Raw genomic sequence first — 22,315 nt, 5'->3', positions numbered from 1 at the left:
GTTATCGCAGTAAGTTTTATTTTGGTTATTGCACAAACATTAAAAACATTTGCCGAGAGAATATTAATTTTATTTATTGAAGTATAATTTCGCTGAATCTGAAAAAAAAATATTATTTCGCAACGGTAATAAATCATTTGTTATTTCTGTTGTCGAATGCAACGGTAAAATCCTTTTCTCTCTAGAACTACGTACTACGTATCACTATGTATCTTTTACGATCTATTCCAATCATGTAGGTCAATTGGTTTCTGGTTTGTGCACATTCAAACTGAGCTGTCGTATCGAGATACGTCGTATAATCGCCGGAACGGGACAAGAACAATTAACCTTCCGCAGCGCGAACGCTACGCCGACTTTCCACCATCATCATTTACACAACCCTGCCGGAACCTATCTCGGGCGAAGCGCAGCTGCGGCCACTCGACTAGAGTATTCGTGGACACGCGGTGACGTTTCATGGTGCACTGCGAGATGTTCCTCTTTACTTTTCGTCAGAATCTCCCGTCAGCCGAGCACGATGCGACAGCATACCGGCAATTAGAGTTTAATTACAAGCGTCTATGATAATGTAAAAGCACGTTGAAAAACGCCCAACCGTTGGTGCAAGCAAAAATCGAATAGTTAACAAAAGCGTGCTAAAATGAGATATTTTCTGTTGAAACAAGAATCTTCAAACACGACATGTAACTGATGCAATGTATAATATCAAAATGTGGCAAAATCATTAAATACATATATCATACTATCAAATATATAAACCAGGATTACTCAAAAATAAATAAAATAAAGATTATCTTTATGTGAAATTTATATAAAAATATTTTGTTTTCTATTATTCAGGGCAATATTTCAAATAAATTCAAATTTAATGTTGTATGCATTATAATGCAATGTGAAAATAATATCTTTCATTAGAAAATTACTTTATGAAGAAGAATAATTTCTGCGGACTATAATCTTATTACATATGCCGCGTCTGCCGTCATCGCTGAAAGACGCAGAGATAAACTAGAAATAGGAAAAGAGAAGAGAAATTCCGAGCCCGAATGTACCGGAACACGGTTTGAGTATGTATGTCCAACGTCGTTGTCGAGATACGAAGCAACGACTGTTGCGTCTGTTCGGTCAGGGGATACGGAGGCTCGGAGGTTATAAATGCATTCGGTTTTAATACCGACAGCCGAGGATTATTCTGCCGTTTTACGCGCTCTCCTTCTCTTCTTTTCTAGCTCTTCCTTCGCCGTATCCATTTCCGAGTGTTAAAACTCGCTCGGTTCGCAATAAAAAAAAAAGAAAAAAGAAAATACACCTTTCCATCGTGCCATTTTTACGTGCTATTCTTAAACGTGCTACGCTTTGTCCGAATGAGTATATTTAATCGCTAATAATTCATTATACGATGCGAAATAATTCCAGATGCAATTTACAAATTTAAATAGACGTGCGACGAAACAAAATCAATATTTGAATACGTGTCATATGGTGTGTTAACAATGTTCTGTAACGAATCTCATAAAGCAGAATCGAAAATGAAACGTTGCGATGAAGTAATCAGGCAGCAGTATAAAAGAAAGAAGTAAAAATGAGATGGGGAGGAAAAATAAAAATAAAATACAATAAATAACATGTATGATTCTTCTACAATATTAATTTTCGAATAAATCCGTATAAATACGAAGTACCGAAAATGATGGCAGCGTAATTCTCTCGCGTTTAAAGCCACGCGAAACTATTACATACGAAAAGCGCGCAATCTCGTGTGTGCGAATTGCATCAAATGCTGCACTAACGCTTTACGACGAGCCGATATACATGGAGTTGCTTGGAGAATTCCTGGAGCGTCGTGCCCTAAGCTCAGCCGCGTGTTTTGTTACTTACCGAAGATTACCGGCTTACAAGAAACCCAACGGCGGTAGAAGCGATCCGCCACCCTACAACCCTCGAGTATCCCCCAACCCCGTTCTCCACTCACGACGCTATTCCACCCTCTCTACGGCCTTATCACACCCGGCTTCGCCGTTCTCATGGAACAGGGGGTTACAGGGGGACAAGCTCGGGTTGTAGGCAAGGTGGCGAAAGAGAGAGAGAGAGAGAGAAAGAGAGGGGCAAAGAAAGAGAGAGAGGGAGAGAGAGAATATAACGCCCCTAAGTGTACTTACTGCAAAGACCCGAAATTGGAGAACGATGTAAATCACTTACGAGATACACTGGCGCGCGCGCTCGAAGAAAAGCAAGACGCGCCGCCATTTATCGTCGGTACGATAATTCGCGCGGCTTCGTGTCGGAGTTCCCTGTCTTGCGGAGTAGTATCGGCACCAGCAGTCTGGAAGGGCAGGGAAAAAGGAATTTGGGTGGCAAGACGAACGAATGTTGAGCAAGAAGGAATCTCTGTAAGTAATAAACGTGGCAGACTGTTGCATTACAAAATTGGGAATTTGTATAGCAGTACCATGTGTGTGTTTCTCATTACAATAATAAACGCTTGCTGATTCATCAAAATTACATTCTCTAATAATTTTGCTATTCTTCTATGAATTAATTATTCGAAATGATTAACAGTCGGTCTCACCCAGAATATTAAATAAACTCATCTTTATGTGAAATATAGTAAACATTACGTATTATGCGAAAAACATAATATTATTTTAGCACAAAAGATTAAAAAATTTTTTTGTACTTTGTCCGTTTTGCATTTCACCACACATTGTCATATATGAATAAACCCTTTGTGCCATTAATTCTATTTAATTATTACAGTACAAAAAGCGAATCCGTAAAGCGTTTTTGTCAACAACCAGCACTGTATATGGCATGTATAACGCTCTTCATAACTCTCGCACCTACGCTTTTCGGATTCGGAAACCGGAAACAATAGAACAGTCGAATCAACCGTGGGATAGTCGGCGAGAGAGCTATCGATTCTCGAAAAGCTCCCTCGAGTCGATTTGAAGCAATGAACGGACGTACGCGGTAAAAAGCGACGGGCATTAAATCATCGTTGTTACTCTTCTTTTTCAATTATATCGATTCTTCGATAAATCTAAGTGCTATGTCGATGCGTTGCGCCCTGTCAGATCGGATGTGCGAGAACCCTACTGTCGTAAGATTTGATTTACCTAATGGAAAATGCCACTTAAATGAATTATATGTAACTCGAAAATATTGGCTGCACTGAAATATTTTTCTATTATTATTTTCACATCATTTCTTGTTTAAAACGTATAAAGTAAATATACATGTACAGAATACATATACACAGAAAATTTTCCCCCAAAGGATGAATTTATGATAGAATTGAAACAAAAATATATTTTTTTTTGTACTAAATAACTCGGTAGACATTTTTCTAAAAGAAATACCGCAGAAATTCCCATCAAATAACGCCAATGGCTGGAACTCGTGGAATTTGAATGAAATTTAAATAGTTGTCCAAGGAAAGCGTTTTACTGCGAAAACGGAATGAAAAGCTACTCCGCGGACATACGCACGAGATCGGATTGGTAATTCGTAGTTGGGTTCTAAAACTATGTTCTAAACTTCCTCGACTATCCTACTAGTTGCACCCTATAGCCGGTAAACAGGTCAGCATGGAATGACAATGTAGCCATTATTGCATCACATCCTGTAACTTAGTCACAAAACAATTCCACAGTTAAAACAGTGGTATCATTTATAGATTATGAAAATCATGAGAGATTTTCTGTAATTCTTATTACAAATTTGTCCATGTTATCTTGAAACGGTGTGAAGTAAAAGGCGTTATCCTACAAAATCCTTTTTATTCAAATTTGCCCTAATCTCTCATTGGGAAATAATGCTAATCAAATTGCTAATTTTTAAAAATCGTCTGTACGAGAAAGTCTGCAGAGTTTCTTCGGCTCACCTTTCTCGATATGCTAGACGAGTTCAGAAAGTCCGTGCTAGCTAAGAAGAAAGAATTTAATCCAAATTGAAGAATAATATCGCCGGTTAATCCTCGTAAGAAAAAAAAGATTATAGAAAGCAAAAGTCTCTGAGAATACGGCAGTAGAATAAAATGAGCATTTAAATATTTCGAATAAAGACTCATTTGATGCAGAAGAAGAATGGAAATGGTTGAAATGACGATAAGGATTTTATCGTATTTTCTTTTATAACGATCTCTGGTTCTCGTCCTTCGTTCATTTGTTCATACGATATGCGAAATCTCGTTTTAAATCCATCTTAGATATAATCTTACTGTCTCATCTTATAAAGCCTTAAAATTGCTTATTATTATCGTCATATCGCGATGTATCAGTCTCATTAAATACGAAATTGTTCGAGAAACAAGAGATTTAATATATGTCACTACAGAAAAACATAAAAATCTAGAAATCCAATTGCAAAATTGGAGTGTTTGTCTTCATTTTTATACGTTAAAGTTCATGCAAAAGGAGTAAAATTTCAAAGACTTTTGCAGAAAGATACTGCCTTTGACAGACTAGAAGAACGCTCTTTTTCTGTGATCATTTTTCAGAGTCGAGCGTTCGTAATATCGCTCCTAGATCGTTCTTCAGAATTTAATACCGTAGTTACTGTTCAATATGTGTGTATTAGTATGTTGATGTACATAAAAAATACGATATATAAAAAATACGAGTTGCATGACATTATATGTATAAAATCATGCAACTCATATTTTATATTTATATTCATGTATATCAAATCTTCCATCTCAAATTTGATAGATATTATATGTAATTTTGAATAATTCGAATAATACTCAGCAGTGTATGTACAATATACGAGTTAAATCTGGAGAGACGCATTACTTTCTGCTCAATAAAGCACATATCCGATTGAATTCGCAACGCAATATCGTCTTCTCGTTGAGACATCGTGTGTAAAATTATACCTATGAGATTGTAATTCGTGAGATTAACTTTCAAGAAACTGTTAACCCTTTAAGACTGTTGAAATTTCATTTCAATTAATTTCAGCCATAGTTTAATTAATTTTTTATTTACTGTTTTTAAATAGGAATAAATAATTAATTAGGGCTAAAAATAATTAGAGCAACTATCGTCTCAAAACAATTACTTGTAAAACTGATATATATTACTTGAAAAAAAAAATGGAATATATTTTTAACACACTTCGATGCGTTTTCTTTAACATACGTTATTATATTTTCTTTTCTACTATTTATACATATCTATATTAAACTATTAAAAAATAATATTGTACCTCTTTATGTTAAAAATTATAAATTCGATATAATATCAGTGTACGAATATACATCTCGTATAATAATACAATGTATAGAAACATATGATATAATTAGTCATAAATTGTCATAGTGTATTAGTTATATTGATTTATGAAATAAAATTTTCTTTTTAACAGATTTTCTTCTGATTAATAATATAAAGCATTCTTATCAAATCCATAGAAACTTTTTTTTTTTAATGTTAGAATAATGATCTCGCAGGAGAAGTAAAAATGATAACAATTTATGTAATAAAAATAATATTAAGAAAAATAAAATTAAAATAATATAAAAAACAGTGATATATGTATATAATAAGAAATCTTTCTTTCTTGGTCAGGTCGGAAACTTTTCAATCTATCCTCGTACATATATATATATATATATATATATATATATATATATATATATATATATATATATATATATATATATATATATATATTATTTCTTATATTAAATAATACAGGTTTTAAATTTTGAAAATAAAATATAAATATACATATAGGAATCTGTGCGCTTGATTATATATTTATCGAGTATGGAGGGCTAAAATTCAATTGACTTAAATAAAGTCGAAAATAGATTCTTTGTAGCAGAAAATAATCAAATATAGACTTTTACGTTAATTATGTAGGATGCACTCCATAATAAGGAATTACATCATAATAACAAATAATTTTTTTCTATATCAACTATTTGTTCATCAAAATATATCAGAGATTCCGAATAAATCCAAAATTTAATTTATTAATAATATTTTTTCATTTAAACATATCTAAAACATTTAATTTCAATTAAGACAATTGTAATAAAGACAATTTTATTGTGAAATATATTAAAACATTTTTCTCAGCTTAAAATAAAACAATAAAATCGCTTGAAAGAATAAAGCGTATATGACAGAATATGATGGATTTCATTCTGACAATTAGGCTTTATTCTCGTCGTTGGTGTAGGTAGAAACACGCTTGAAATCCTTCATTCGGGTTCGATTTAACTTTGTCGCATACTGTCGGAAGTTAAATTACCAGTAGAATTGACGAACGGAGTTGTATCACGCTTTAACGAGAAATACTCATTCGAGAAACAGAGGTATGAAGATTGCATATTACAAATTAATCAATATATCCTTTATATCATGCAAATATGTACATTTTGAAAATAAGTTTAAAGTAAAAACGAACAAAACATCAAAATAAATGGAATATCTTTTACATGAAAATATATAAGTAAAATATTTCTTTACATGAAAAGAACAAAGTTATGTAAATAATAATTATTTTTCTTGCAGATTAAAGTGCATCAGTGAATTAAAATGCATTAGTGAATTTTCGTAAAATTCCTTAAACAGCGAATCTTTATTTTCTTTGTGAAAACAATTTCTCTCTCATGAAGATCATTGCAAGTTAATAATAAACAAGAGCTTCGTTCGACGTATCGGAACTCTCTTCCCGATTTTTCACCTTTTTTTCCTAGAATCGTGCTCATCGACATCATTAGCCGATGTCATTCGAGATACCGGTATCGATTGCGAATCATACCAGCAAACGGATGGAGAAATTTAATTGGGGGGAGGAGGGTTACGCAATTCCCAGCTCAATTCGAGCACTTGCCTGTCACGAAAAAAAATACCTGCCAGGGCGTCGAGTTTGCGAGAAATCAGAACTGCCAGTAAAATCGCTCGAGGGAAAAATTTTCCCCGTTAAAAGCGGCGGCCTCGAAGATCACCCCGCGTCGATCGTCGCATTGATTACAAACTTTTTAATCACTTCGTGGAGCGCATTAATGCGCCTTTTATCTTCGATCTAATCCGCAACTTTCTTCTGACATTTTATTTGCATGAGATAAATCAATTCTATGTCATCCCCAACCTTTTTTGTACGAAACAAATAGATTGGCGTGATATATGCACTGGAAAGAAATCGTTCTTTTTGTATAATACATTTATCTATAGTATAAGGTAAATATCGTTCGTTTTATATAAGATACTCGCGTTTAAAAATTCCTGTTTACTAGAAATATTATAAAATGCAGTGTGCAAATATTTATATTTAGAATATTCTTGTTTGCACACTGCTAGTTATTGATCATCAGAGTTCTCCGTCATATACGTGCGCTTTCATTTCTTAAGTTCTTAAGTTATTTGCTTCTGCAGAAGTTGCTTTTCTTCGTACGACAGACTCTCTAAGGAGATCAGATTTCCGTGTACTGTCGTAATATACCATCAAACGATTCAATTAACAACCGTACTTAATAAATTAGTATTCAAGGTTTTCACTAGTCTTTTTCGAGATCGAATGCGAGGAGAAAGAGTGCAGGAAGAGAAAAAAAGAGAAAAGATCATTAAATATTACGAACAAAGTAGCCCGTTTACTTTTGCCGACACGAAAGGTGGTTCGAGGTGCGGAGAGTTGAAAGGAAGAAAAGAGGAATGGATGTGGCAGAGGCGAAATTGTAGAAATTGCCGAGGTAGAAATCGTCAAACGAAACGCTAAGGAAGCTCTTATCGGATTTTTCCGCGGCAAATCCCTTCGAACTATTTAAATCGCACTGCCAAGTATAGTACATACCCACGTAATTCGCCGGAACTATGCGGAAAGTATTCCGAGCGGAAACGAGGGAGCGAACTATTTTGCGTTCTATACGCAACCGGGAGATCCGCCGACCGAGGAAAAGCCACAGTAACTCTCCGCGGCAACCTCGAACGAATTGAGACGAAATTGCTACGGCGAGAAACGACGGCTTTATTCGAAATAGGATATTCCGGCAGTTTTCCGGCCGGATATACGAAAGAGCACTTGATCACGTAATTAATTATTTAGTCGAGAATACTCATATGTATACCGAGACGCTTTCTATTGTAAATATAATATACATCCATTACAAATAAACCTTCATAAAACATTTATCATTAATTCTCTCGGCATTACCAATTATTGAAATTATTATTACCAATTGTTTAATATTCTTTATCAATAGTGTGATAGATGTTATAATCAGGAAATATCATTATAAAATATAATAATAATCATCATTATTATAATCTTTATGTAATAAAATAGCTAATTAAACTAAATATTTATTAATTTAATATTTGTAATTTTCATATATCAATAATGAAACATTGAAATGTTGTAAAAGATAAAAATATGATTATTATGTAAACTAAAGCTTTATAGCGCATAATTTTGATATAAAAGAGAGAGAATAGAGGAATAAATTTTCTTATAAATCCATTTTAAAATGCCAAATATTTTATTCAAATTTTTTTTTATTTTAATTAAATCAATAAAACTATAATTACGAATAATCTTTGATTACTTTTACTATATATACATATATTCGTACGTATACAACTTATTTTCTTTAGTTTTTATAGTATATATACACATTTTTATAATATTACGTTTTATCGATTCTCATAACACGATTTTTCTACCCCAGTTAAACATATAAATACAACGTAAAAAATTGTTTTTGATTTATTCAGTTCACTTGAACTTCAATATCTTCGACAGAAATCGTTACTGAAGCTTGGATGATTTCTTTACGATTCTTTCATTACCTTAGAAATTGCACGCCTTTAAAACTCTGAAACTTCTCACGGTAATTAAATCGTTTCTCGAATCTCGACTCGTTCAAATTATCCAACCGAAGTAATAATTTTTAAGGACCTAGATAATCAATGAGTCTCGTCGAGCGTGCACGTGGCTCTTCTCTCTCGTTATTCAGAAATTTTTCAATCTCAGAAGTCAAAATAAAAATTCTAACCAACGTTTTCACCACATACCTCATTTAACCGCATGAATTTTTTACACGACTATTCAGTTTCATTCGAACTGTGACACATGACAATATCGTGCGATGTCGTCTGCAGCCAGTCATGGCTATTTTTAAAAAGTAGCAATCTATGTTATGTAGCTGGTATGCGTGATAACGAAAAAAAAAATTGACGCCGACATTCGCGACATGCGACGAAGGCAGAAATAATGAATAACACCAAAATATAAACGAGTGGTCAGGAAAACGAGGATAAAAATAATAGACATATCCGCATGGGATCATTGACGAGTGCTCGTTATCGTTTCCATCGGACTTTTATTGGCTGTCCCAGTTATATGCGCCTATAGCTCACTCCACTTACGATTCCCCCAAAAATACGTCTGCCAATAACTACGATCATAGGTATATGATTTGAATTTAAGCGAATATGTCAGTCACGTCGGTCTCAATGGAAAAATCTAAAAATAGCGAAGACTTTACAATCATATCGACGGATACGTATCAATTATATATATAATATGTCAAATCACGCGAATACATATATAAATCCGTGCTGATGTTTGCACAAGATATCACACATTTTCACTATATCATTTTCATCAGTTCGCACATTGATATTATTGAATGTTAATATTATATTATTTAAATAAGAAATATTGAGAACTTTACATAGTCAACTAGTAACTATTCCGTAAAGAGAATAAAACAATGCAAACTATTTGTTTCAGATATATATGATATATTAAATATCAAATTAAATAAAATTTTATAAATAATTACTTAGTTCACATTCGATTCTTTAATAACAAATGTTTAAAAAAGTAAGTTTATTTTACACTTAAAAATCTCGTATTCTCAAAAGTTAAGAAGCAAATGAAACAAGCGAAGCATAAACTTATCGCGTTATTCCGTTTCTGGTCGCCAATGACTTTATCACTTTCCGTCTTCATTCTCATCGTCGAGATCACGATATATTTATGATTTGGCACGCGAATGTTGCTCGTTCGCGCGTTCCGGATGGTATCGACCGTACGAAAACAAATGTCCCAGACATATATATGCGTCGGCTGGCACGGCGGCCAGAAATCGATGCCCCGGCGTGACATTTTGATCGTAACGCATTAAAAGAACGAAAAAGACTTATCGAAATCATCGGGTATAGGAGACAGACTGATGAAATTGAGAAGCGAAAAGAAATTCCGTGCTTTCCGAGAGACGATCCTTCGTATCGTATCCGAGTCACGCGCCATCGACAAAATCTCCGTCGTTTTTCGCGAAAGCCCGCGTCGTGCAATAAGCCTTAAACTTTGTACACAATATGAACAGTACGTTATGGTTGAATTTCTACTCGCGGTACGAAAAGTGTTATTTCGACTGCTTTCCTCTCTCCAGGTATAAGCGTATATTCACTGCTTATTGTTAAACCGTCGATGACGATTTAGTTCTCATGCACGTACGATAACACATTTTTGCACTATTAAAGATATATAAACGGGATGTACACACAGTTAGATATTAAATTATTTGACCCGATAATTTCGAATAATTACACGGATTGTTAAACTTGTTGATCTAGAAATTATGACTTTAAAATTGCTTTCGGTGGAATAGCATCGTTTATTAGGATGAATACATAGTATTTTACATTTGAAATTATGCATCAGATACGTGAGTTAATCAAGATATATAAGAAACAAAGATTACAACTGTTTAAAATCCTCTTTATGAAGCGGTCACGTTGTTAACTATGTGAAGCTTGATATGAGGGATCTATTTTCAAAGTTAATGAACAAATTTCGCAGTGCTGACACTGACGTGTATTAAATACATTAGAATTAAAAAGCGTTTTTGGCTTTGTTTGTACGCGATAGATACAGTGAAAAGAGTCATTCTACGATCGGACAGAGCCGTTGCACGCGACATATGATAGCCTGGCGAGTCCAGGCTATCGTGTGCTCGCGTGCAAAACGAGATACTCGTTTCATGTTCGCGAAATATCTGATATTGGGTGATGCTGCATCATGAAAGATAAAAATTTCTATATTATTCCAACATAATTTATAATGCGACACGTAAAATAAGGCAAATAGATAACCAATATTGAGATTATTGATATGTTCGATATGTATCGATATTCCAACAATTCCAACATTCATGTACGCAAAAAAGGATACATCGAATATCAAAGAGGCAGCAAAAGAACAGTTGTCCATATTTCCTTGTTGCTTTATCATAAAAAATAAACCAGGAAATAAACTGACATAAACAAGCTTTGCTAATTTATAAAATTTATGTCTATGATGATATGGCGTTTGTGAAAATTTAAGGTTGGATTCACCTTTTAAATCTCTGTTGAACTATTGCAAGCGTAAGGCTCTCTATGACTGGTGCGGTGATTCCAAGTGGACACTGACCATTGTTTGCTTGTGGAAATCATAATGTTAAAACATAATTCTCGAGCTACATTCTACGAGCTTTATTCCTTTCTTCTCTTTTCTTTATGAAGCGAACATTAAAGAATTGGTTTAATTTTCATTCAGTCTAGAACAGCTTTGTCGTCATGCATTTCGAAATGTTTCGAAACATAGCGCTCCGTTGACCATGAATCGATTGTTGGCCACTCGCTTTTCTGAACAAGAGTTAATTAAGGAAGCAAATTTCGTTAATTTGCTATTGTCTCCTCTCAGCTGTATCATATTTAAGTATTCTCGCAAATTTAATATAAACATCAAGAATATCCCATTAGACAAACTCTTAAAGAAAAGACAATCCTGTAATTAAACTTTCGCTTATCATAATTAAATTTGTAAATTGATAATGAATATTCATTTTTTTCTAAGAATTTCTTACCTAAATATTAGTCGGTTAGAAACTTGTTTTTATTAAACATGCGTATTCTAGTGATTGTATTTCTAATACAGTTTCTCATTTTAAGAAAAAAAAGAAAGATAAATCAAAATTTATGAAAGAATATATTAAAATAATCATAGAGATTTACATACATCTACCTTTGCGCTTTCGACACCTTTTGTCTTGCTACGAGTAATAAATATTAAAAAATTTCTATTATATTTTCTTTATACACACCTCATATATTAACGTTAATTGAAAACTAAATTAAACTTTCGGCAGAATTCGTATATCGCTTTGCCTCGCAAAAAATACTTCGATTATATCAATGTCTTACGAGCGTTCTTTACAAACACATAAGCTCGATTAAAATGTGAAACGGCGCTATATATGTATGTATATAACGATGGTTTGCCCAGCGTTATCTCCCGTAAAATCATATTTAATAGTTGCATATGTACTTTACGTTGTCATTTAACCGATCATATAAATGCTACGGGAATACTCGCATACACGTATGCGATACGTATGCGATACATATGTATGAGCGCATATATATACGTATGTGTTCACTTGCAAAATAACTCGTATGATTTCAAGTACACCGTTAAGTAAAAAGTTTGCCATTTCGAAATTAGCGTCGCAGTTTACCGTCCGGTATTGACTCGTTCGAAATGTTCCAGTATCTTACAATACAAAGTTCCAGATTGTTACGAAAAAAAAAATTACTTTCAGTTACGACAAAAAAGCAATTTATGTAATTTCAATACGATTTGTATTGTTCGACCATCGATTTATTCGCACCGCTACGTGTTCGCATTATGTACTGTAAAATTTATGTAACTACGATTTCTCTCACGTTACTCGCATTAGAATCAGTTAAATAAATCAAATATTTAATACAACAAATTTGAAGCATAAAAATAGATATACGACTGGTACGATAAATAAGATAATGGCGTTTTGGAAGAATCATTTCCAATATTTATTGCTTTTGAAAATTTAAATGTTACGTTTTATCTTCCTTCTATAAGCAAATTCAAAAATAAAAAAATGAGACAAATTAATCGATAAATTATTACTATTTATAGAAACGTCATAATTATGGAAAGTAATGAAAAAAATGCTAGACCAAGTGAGTATCAATTAGTTAATCTTCCATTACTTTTTCTATTTATTGAAAAGACATAATTATTTTTCATACATATTATAACAGGAAAAAATAATTTGATATAAAATAATTTATCAAATGAGAGAGAGAGAGAGAGAACTCAAGAAAAAGAAAGAATTGCCAAGAAAAATTTCAAATACTACTTTAATAGATTTAAATATTATTACTTTGAAAAAGTTCAGACTCTCATTACAGTAATATGCACATAGATCATTAAAATTCAATTGTATTTGTTGGGTTTACAATTAACGCGGATTTTTCTCAATTAATAAAATCGAAGAAAGTCATATATATACAGAAAACAATAAAAATTAGTAGTGCTATATTATTTAATAATTTTAATTGCTGATTATTTTTGTAATTACTAAAATTACTAATTATATCAGATTCATTAAGTAATTCATTAAACAAAGAAAATGAAAGAAAACTATTTACAACACGATACAATTTCAAAAAAATAAAACAACTCGTATTAACGTAATCATAGAGCGTGAATAAATTGCACTGATAATAAAAAGATATCGATATTCCTTATCTGATTTGAATGTTCCTGACCTGACCTCTATACAGAACTTTTGCGTTTCGAATATATTTGACTGTCTGGCTGCTGCAGAATTTCAAATATTCACGAGTCGATTGTAAAAGATGCAGTCCAATCTCCGCGAGGTGCTACACGTAATGGAAACCTCTTTGAAAAATTTCTCAGCCTGCTGTTATCCAATAAAGTTTGCCTTACACCGGTCACTTACTCGTACATTTTAATGTTACTTACCAACTTCACATAACGCGCCGTTACTTTTTTTCTAATCTTATTTTGTCCCAAAGTAATATGGATATTCGAGCACAAGCAAACTTTTCTTTCAATTCACGCGCCATATGCGAGTAAATTTTTTAACTCATTTTCCGCCTTTTATGCACCCTTATTATACTAACATTATAGAACTTTTTCTCCTTGCTTCTTTGTGCTGAATTCAGATTTAAAACATTCATAATATTAATTAGATCCTTACATCGTAAATTGCAAGAATAAAAAAAACAACATGAATGAATATGATGACTAGATTACAAAGTGTTGTAATCTATAAATAAAATTACAATCGTAGCCATAATATTGCTCTACATGGAAAAAGTCAATCAAAACCAAATGGTTCGAGTATAAAACAAAACAAATTCCTTTCTTGGAGGCTGAGTCTACAAAATCCACTGTACACATCTGTCTTTTATGCTGAATGTTATGGCCTCGTGGTTGATACTTGCATTATATCGCACATAAAGATATCTTCAATATAGTACATGCAACACACAATAAGTAAGCGACCTACTTCTCTTTCGAAATACATCCAAAAATACAAAATATAAAATCATATGTTCTAATAATTTTCACATGTTAAAACATCAAAATATCAAATCATCAAACATAATAAAAATCGCTCATTTTTTTTCTATTAACATTCTTGTAAGCTTGAAATTTAATGTAAAATAACAATTTCTCTGCAGATTATTTTCCGGTTTGCTTAAATCGAAAAAATGTGACAGCAACAGAATAATATTAATTCTAACGATAAATTATATACATACAATATATTTTATATGAAAATATTATTAAAATAATATCAAACAATATCAATTGCATTTATATAGTAGCGATAACATGTAAATTAAATAACATGCAAATTATTGTAAACATTTATGTATTATCTCTGATACGTATACAAAAAATAAATAAATAATGAATAACAATATCATGAAACTTAATTAATGTGTAAGAATTATTTGTTTAAAGAACTATGGAACTCTCTCTCTCTCTCTCTCTCTCTCTCTCTCTCTCTCTCTGTTAAAAATAAAATCAGAATATTTAATTATTTATAAGTATTATGAAATGATATGCATTAGCTTCACGCATACAATTAATTAATATCTTAATTGCCACGATATTATATATATATATATATATATATATATATATATATATAATGCTATATATATATATATATATATATATATAGCATTTTTTGTCATAATTTATTTATTCTTCTATTTATTCTTACATTTATATATGTAAGATATATGGAGCAAATTATGCGCGTTAATTTTGAAACAGTTAAATGTATTATATCACGCATAAGTTATTTTTTACTCGCGAACGAGTCAGTATATTCAACTTAATAAATATGAAAATATAAACCAGCAATCTACACAAACTAGATGGAATATTAAAACAGGTCAACTCTAAAACGAGAAGAAACCTTACCATCCGTTAATCATAACATCTGTGTATCTACGGTCTGACACTTCTACAATAAAAATTATCGCTATCCTTGAACTTTCTGCATTATTATATTTCAATGAAATATATTTTTATCAAATATGTAAAGCGTACGTAATATTTTTACAGTATAAAAAGCATCATTATAATAAATAGAAAAATCAAAAATATTTTTGATATAAAAAAAAAACAATTATAGAGATATATATCGCGATTATTATACATATATATATACATTATTATATATATACAAATAACCTTCTACTAATTTATTTTGGACAATTTTGGACAATTGGTCTATAAAAAATGTATAACATTATAATATACAATATTTAAATATAATGTTAGAACAAATCACATAATATATATATTTCAATCTGTTTACGTTTCATAGAAACGCATGTATGCACAAAAATTTAAGCGTCCCCACGTCTCATGCAGCTGCCAGCATTGCAGGTATACCTTCCCCTTCTATCCCCATCCTCGGTGCGATAATTTATCAGGATCATTCCGGTGGTCACAGAACGCGAGTGTGAACAGGACACCCGGCGAATTTATGATAACGATAACATTGAATAATTCGTGGCAACGATTGATCGTACGGTCACAACGAGATGCACGACCGACGCGACGCTTCAGTGGAATTGCGTGAGTCATAGGATTCATTGTATGATCATGCTGTACAATAAACAGGAAATTTCAATAACCGATGACTTATTCGAAAAATTGAACAACTTTAGCTAGACAGTTTAAATTTGTTGCGTAAAAAGAAAAATTCAACAAAACACATCTTTATATATCACATACTAACCTTTACATACCATAATTTCGCACATATAAAAAAATAAGATTGAAGCGAAAAAATATAAATTTAATAAGAGAATAAATGTAAACGTATCAATTTAAGTTTTTGTGTCATCTAAAGTCTTTTAATAAAAAGGCTGTTAGCTCTACAAATTACTGATTGTTAATAAAACAATAATAGTGCGTCTCCATTCATTATAAATATCCAACGTAATTGAGAAGAGGAGAGTTCTCAATGGAAAGAAGTAATTCAAAAGAATGATCGTTATTACGATTCCGTAGATATTAAGGTTACAAACGACACGTCGGCCAATGCGGTTCGATTTCCACGTATAGAACTGCAGCATATATCACGTGAAAGCTCGCTTCTACGTGGCTGGAGACTCGAGGGTAACTTCCGAAAGGTCGATAATCTTTGCCTTAATTGAATGACGAGGGGAGAAACAATATGATTCAAATGTTCGCGACATGCGCGCGCGCGTTCTATGCTTTTAACAGAAATTCTATATCTAAACAATGCAAAAGAAAAAAGTTGTAATGTTGTAAACAGTGAAAACATAGAAATGCAAATAAAAAAAAAAGAAAAAGCAAATGAAAGAAAGAACAAACGAGGGAGCACTGTAAATCCGCAGCACACCACGACAGCAACAACGATTTGCAATTGTATTGTTAGTAATTACGTGTCACCAGCAACGTTTTGCATTTTATCTGACCGTCACAATGTTAGTGCTATCTCGTGGCTGTGTTAATTTAACCGCAATGTTAAATTCCGCGAGCGACAGTCGTACGTCTCTCGTTGAAATCGAGAGATCCCCGAAGCAATCAGTCACGATTTGTTGCTGCTTTTAATCACATTCGAAACACAAATAGTTTATAAACTTTAACAACATTATACGACACATAAATGATATGCATATTATGTTAAAAGGGAATTTTCATTTTACAGCTTAATTAGGATCGCATCAAAAACAGAAATATTTATTCGATACGCGATCTTCTTTTTAAACCAGATATCCAACACAATTCACACGTACTGTCATTAAAGCTTTATTTTATGTCAAAATTCATCATAATAGAATAAATAAATAAATATACATAAATAAATATACATATAATTAAATATTTATAAATATATATACAACATTTCTATACAAACTGTGATTAACAATAAGCTTTTTTAAACTCGCCGAGATTGAAAACACAATTGGGTCGCGTTCATTCCAAGACACGACACAATCGATGGCAAAAGAAAGAAGAGTCAAGAGTTTACGGATGAGGCGGTTGAAAGAAGAACGGCGGAACCGGAGCCACTTAAGAGCGAAAATTTTCGTCGAAAGTCGACGAATAAATAATTCTTGAACGAGGCATTTCCATGGAGCAAAGACCCACCTTTCCCTGGTACGAGCCCAACCACCCGGTCCCTTCATTCTCCTTTCGAGTTGTGTAAAGAGTGCAGGGGGCGACTTTCCCCTTCCTCTGGGACAGCCGCCCTTATCACCCATTGATTTACATCTTCAGTTGTTCCTGTGGGAATCCGCCTACCTGTCGCACTCTCTCTCTTCTTTCTCTCCTCCCCCCGGTTATCCCGTTTTTCCTCGGCGATGTGCCACACCATGCGTCGTACCGTCTGATTCCCAGTTTTATTTTCTCTTTCGTAAGCCCCAGAGGTACCCTCACCCCCATTTCCACGGAAGACCGTCCCGGATTCCCCGGATGCAGAGTCCGCGGTGCATTTTATTATCACGTTAGATGGAAATAAATTAAGCAAACGATGCGCATGTGCTCGCGATACTGGCGTTTGTACGAGTATTCTGCTTGTTTTTATAATACTATACATAAATCGAGCAAGTATACATAATCGAGCTAAATCAAGATTTTCAAAATATTATTTAAAAATACAAAATAGAGCTGGGGACATTTAAAAATGTAGATGCATAATATTTCAAATTATTCCCATATCTTTAATTTTCGAAATTATATTTGATTTTTATTCATCAGCGCTTTTCTTTAGATTCGCCGCATATTACTTATGCTTGCAACAGCGAAAACAAAATATGCATATTCCGACAAAGATTCGAGCGCGATTATTTCAGAGAGAGATTATCTCAGTTTTCAATACAATATTCTTCAAAAGTGTTTGAACATGCATGATTTGACGTCGAAAACTTCACTGGCACATCGGCGTTAGAAATTCAGAATGAGAAGATCTTAAGAAGATGAGTTTCATTAAAGAAATGCTGCATTAAGAAATTGCTCTAACCGCAGTATTCTAAACCCGGCCTGAGAAAGCGTAGGGTTGAGTTTCTCATTTAGGATAATTAATACTTCTTACACGATGAGGCGGAACGACCTTCCATTATCACGTAATGATAAAGCACCGCAATTTTTCAAATGAAACAGTATCTTCGTTATATGTATCATTTACGATACGATAGGACGAAATATTTAGTACGGTTAATTATAATCGAGTGGTAGTCTAAAATAATAGTAGCGATTTTTCTAATAAATTTCTTTATCGGAAAAATAATATTAAAATTAATAGCATAGATATTAATATCTATATAATATAAATATTAATGTAAGAATAATAAATAAAATTACATGATTTTACTTTTATGACCCTCATCATCTATACTCAATATTTTCCTTGCATGGCGCTTGTTTTATTATGAAAAGTAATTTTATCAAGATAAAATTATCAAGATCTATATATCCCAATTACATATAACTTTCGTATAAAAGTCGAGTTTAAATCTAAGTTTTTTTATTTATATTTGATATTTTTGTTGAATATTATGTAAACAAATTTTATGTATAAATTTTAAATTTAAAATATGAAAAAAAGACATTAAAAAGTGTTAACAAAATAATAATAGAATTATATTTTTGAATTATAAAAATATAATCATTTTTCTAACAATTACAAATTAATACAGATTTCACATACTTTTCCAAAAATATATTGTATTAAAAAATAAATAATAATTTTACAGTCCTATGATTTATATATTTATAGATATAAAAATTTTATATAGACAATATCATTATTTGTTATTTTGTTATACATATATATCTATAAGATAAAATATATATCGCACAACATATTATATTCTTATTTAAATAAAAATAAAAATATTAAGAGGAACGTCAATATTGTATGAAAAATAATTTTAGACTCTGTCTCCCAGTATATCTGATATTTTAGACATATGACAAATTGAGAGCGGCAAAGCGATGAGTAGGTGTAATGGAGATGAGACAAGGCGAGACATTCTGATATTGCGATGACAGCGTAACGCTCCAACACTTTGAGTTGTGAATGAGCGATGAATGATGTTCACAAGCTTTGCACTAAAGTGCCTTCGATCGCGCTGTGCACGTGGTTTGATAAATGATATACCGAGCCTTATTAATCAATATACTCTAAAACAACTGACTCTTCTATTTTGAAAAATATCACACAAACGCCATTCGACAATATATAGAAAATAATCAATAGATTTTATATATATAATATAATGATAATAAAATTATAATTGAATTTTTTAAATCTGTGTCAAATTTTGTTTTCTTATTTTTCATAAATTTTATAATCTATTATATATTTTATAAATATTTTTTTCAAAATTATTATTATTAAAATATATAAAATTAATTTACCATCTTTCTCTGATTATTTCCTATTCAATGTTCTTTATTTCCATTTCCTACTTTTCTTCCTCTTATTCTCAAAATATTAGTTATCAATTTTTATTATCAAATAGAATGTCCAATTTGTTATCACTATATAAAATTGCATTGAAAATATGACTTGTCATACGACCATTTACCTCAAAAAGCCAGTACTCTTTCGCGTGATGCTTTTTATATATCGTCGCCAAAATGTACCACGACAAATTGCAGTCTGCGACCTCAGAATGCAACGAGAGAAACGGTACTTTATCCTAATGCTAGGGCTACTTCGTTATTTCCGTTTATGGTCGTGCTCTTCCAGTTGGTCAACCAAATTCGATTTTCTCGTTGCCTTCGACATTTTAGTTGTATTATTCGTGCCCATTTTTCGCGCTTTACCACCAAACTACCACCATTCTATAATTACGCGAACACCATGTTAAAAGGAAAAAAAAAGAAATGCAATACCGAGCCGCATTTAAAGGCAACATAGTGCATTTCAATTAAATTTTATTTTAATTGTTTGACGTTGCTTGTTGCATTATGTGCGTAAAATATCACGTAAAAGCATATATTCTTGTGTAATTTTCTTAAAACTATATAATTTAGCGCATAAATATATTTTAGCATGTATGTAATTTATTACCTATTTTAATTTGAAAGAAAACGAAGCATAGCTTATTCTCTCTGCGCAATTGCTATTACAATACGAGCATTATTGTTTATTTACATTATTACATTTATACATAGTCACACACAATAGCTCGCAGTAAACCATGACGGCGTAATTATTTCCTACTATGAAAATCATATTTACATTATTACTAGATAATACTAATACAACGCAAAATGCAAGCAAAAATGGCAATTAATTTACACGTAGCGGCACATTATAATGTAATACATTTCACCGAACAATGATACTATCGTAACAACAATATCGAATCTCGAGATATTACAAAAAGTATTTGAATTAATTTTTGGTAAAATAACACGCATTAATTTTTGGTAAAATAACACGTGAGAAAATTAATCAACTTCTGCATTCGGCATTAACTATTTCGAGGCGGCATCGCCAGATCTTGTTATTGTCACATTGCACATGTGGATACGTGCCGATGTTGGCAACCGATAGATTGCTACCCGGGTGACCGGAGGAGAAGCACCGAAGAGACATGCGAGAAACAAAGAGCAACACGTACCATCGAGAATACACCGGGCACGTGTTACATGTGCGCGACCACATGATCGTTTCCCGATTCTCCTTGAATTCGTACATATCCGGGTCGCACAACGCCAACAACTTCCGCTGGCAGAAAAGCATTTTCCCGAGAAGCCGGTTTTATTATTTAATGGAAGCAATCCAGAGATAGAAGTTTTTATATAATCGATAATTCGGACAATGTCAGATAGGTGAATCGAATATTTGTTTGACTTCAAAAATTACATTACATTGTGGCTTGCGAGAAAATCGACTTCAATCAATAAATGTTACATTAAATATTTCGTCCTTCCGTTTTTTATATCCAATTTTTAAAAAATTATTATATAGAAATATATAAATTAAAAATTTTTAAATTAAATATAAATAGAGAATTAAACAAATATAAAATATTTTAATTTCACTTATTTATAAAAATTTAAAAAGTATTCATTTATAAATAATTAAATTGTGATTAAAAATTCGATATCATTATTATAAGAAAGTTAATGCATAATACCGTTATTTAATATGCCATTTTGTTCGAAGCATGAAACGTTTGCTTTTAAAAGAAAAAAATAAAAATTCTTTTCTTCCACTTACCACACAATACCAACGTCATTTTGCTTCAAAGGATTTAAATGGAACAACGAAAACGGTGAATTCTTAATATTGCTTAGAGGAGAAATTAGTACTTCCGCGTAATTCTGCTTGCACTTAATGAATCATGTTGAGAAACCACGAGCTTGCGAGCTTTGTGGAATCGCGACGCGGCATGGAAACACAGCACAAAAGACGAAGAAGTCAAGAGGATAGCCGGTAAAATATTTATTACTCGCGCATATAGACGGTTCGTGCTGCAGAAGTTCTTCAAAGTTCCTCGAGCGAGCTACCATACAAGACACAATCCCGCACGATAATATCAAAAGAAAATAAAAGGAATCGAGGGAGACATAGTATCCGACCGTGGATGATGTGCATCCCTCCTATCGCGTACCGCTTTCGTTGTTTCAGTTTCGTAACTTTAGAATTACTTATACATACAATTTGCGCGATATCTCTCACGAGAGATCGGTCGAGCTGGGGCCGAGATAGAAGTCCGTTTATAATGAAAAAATGCGCTTTATACGAGACGGAATAAAAATTGCACTCTAACGAGATTTACGCGATAAATTATACAACTTTTAACATGTAGGTTACAACTTTTTCATACGTAGAGAGCCTCAATAAAATTTGATTGCGACATCGCGGCTGTTTTCATGCTTTTAGTAAATGAATATAAAAATAATTTTATATTTAATTGATTGTTGTGATTGTGTAAATTGTTTTATA

The 22,315-nt window shown here is 32.3% G+C and overlaps 1 protein-coding gene across 1 annotated transcript in view; it reads right to left on the bottom strand.

The window, feature by feature from the left end:
- LOC145960603 (TWiK family of potassium channels protein 7) overlaps positions 1-22,315 on the bottom strand; it is a 261,015-nt gene that overhangs the window by 237,281 nt on the left and 1,419 nt on the right. The window lies entirely within an intron of this gene.

The sequence above is a fragment of the Camponotus vicinus genome, unplaced genomic scaffold (assembly GCF_025532165.1).
Source record: "Camponotus vicinus isolate PSW18456_S1 unplaced genomic scaffold, iyCamVici1.0 SCAF_10, whole genome shotgun sequence".
Taxonomy (NCBI): Eukaryota; Metazoa; Arthropoda; class Insecta; order Hymenoptera; family Formicidae; genus Camponotus; species Camponotus vicinus.
Note: the sequence above shows the minus strand (reverse complement) of the source record. Positions and strands in the feature narration are given on the sequence as shown.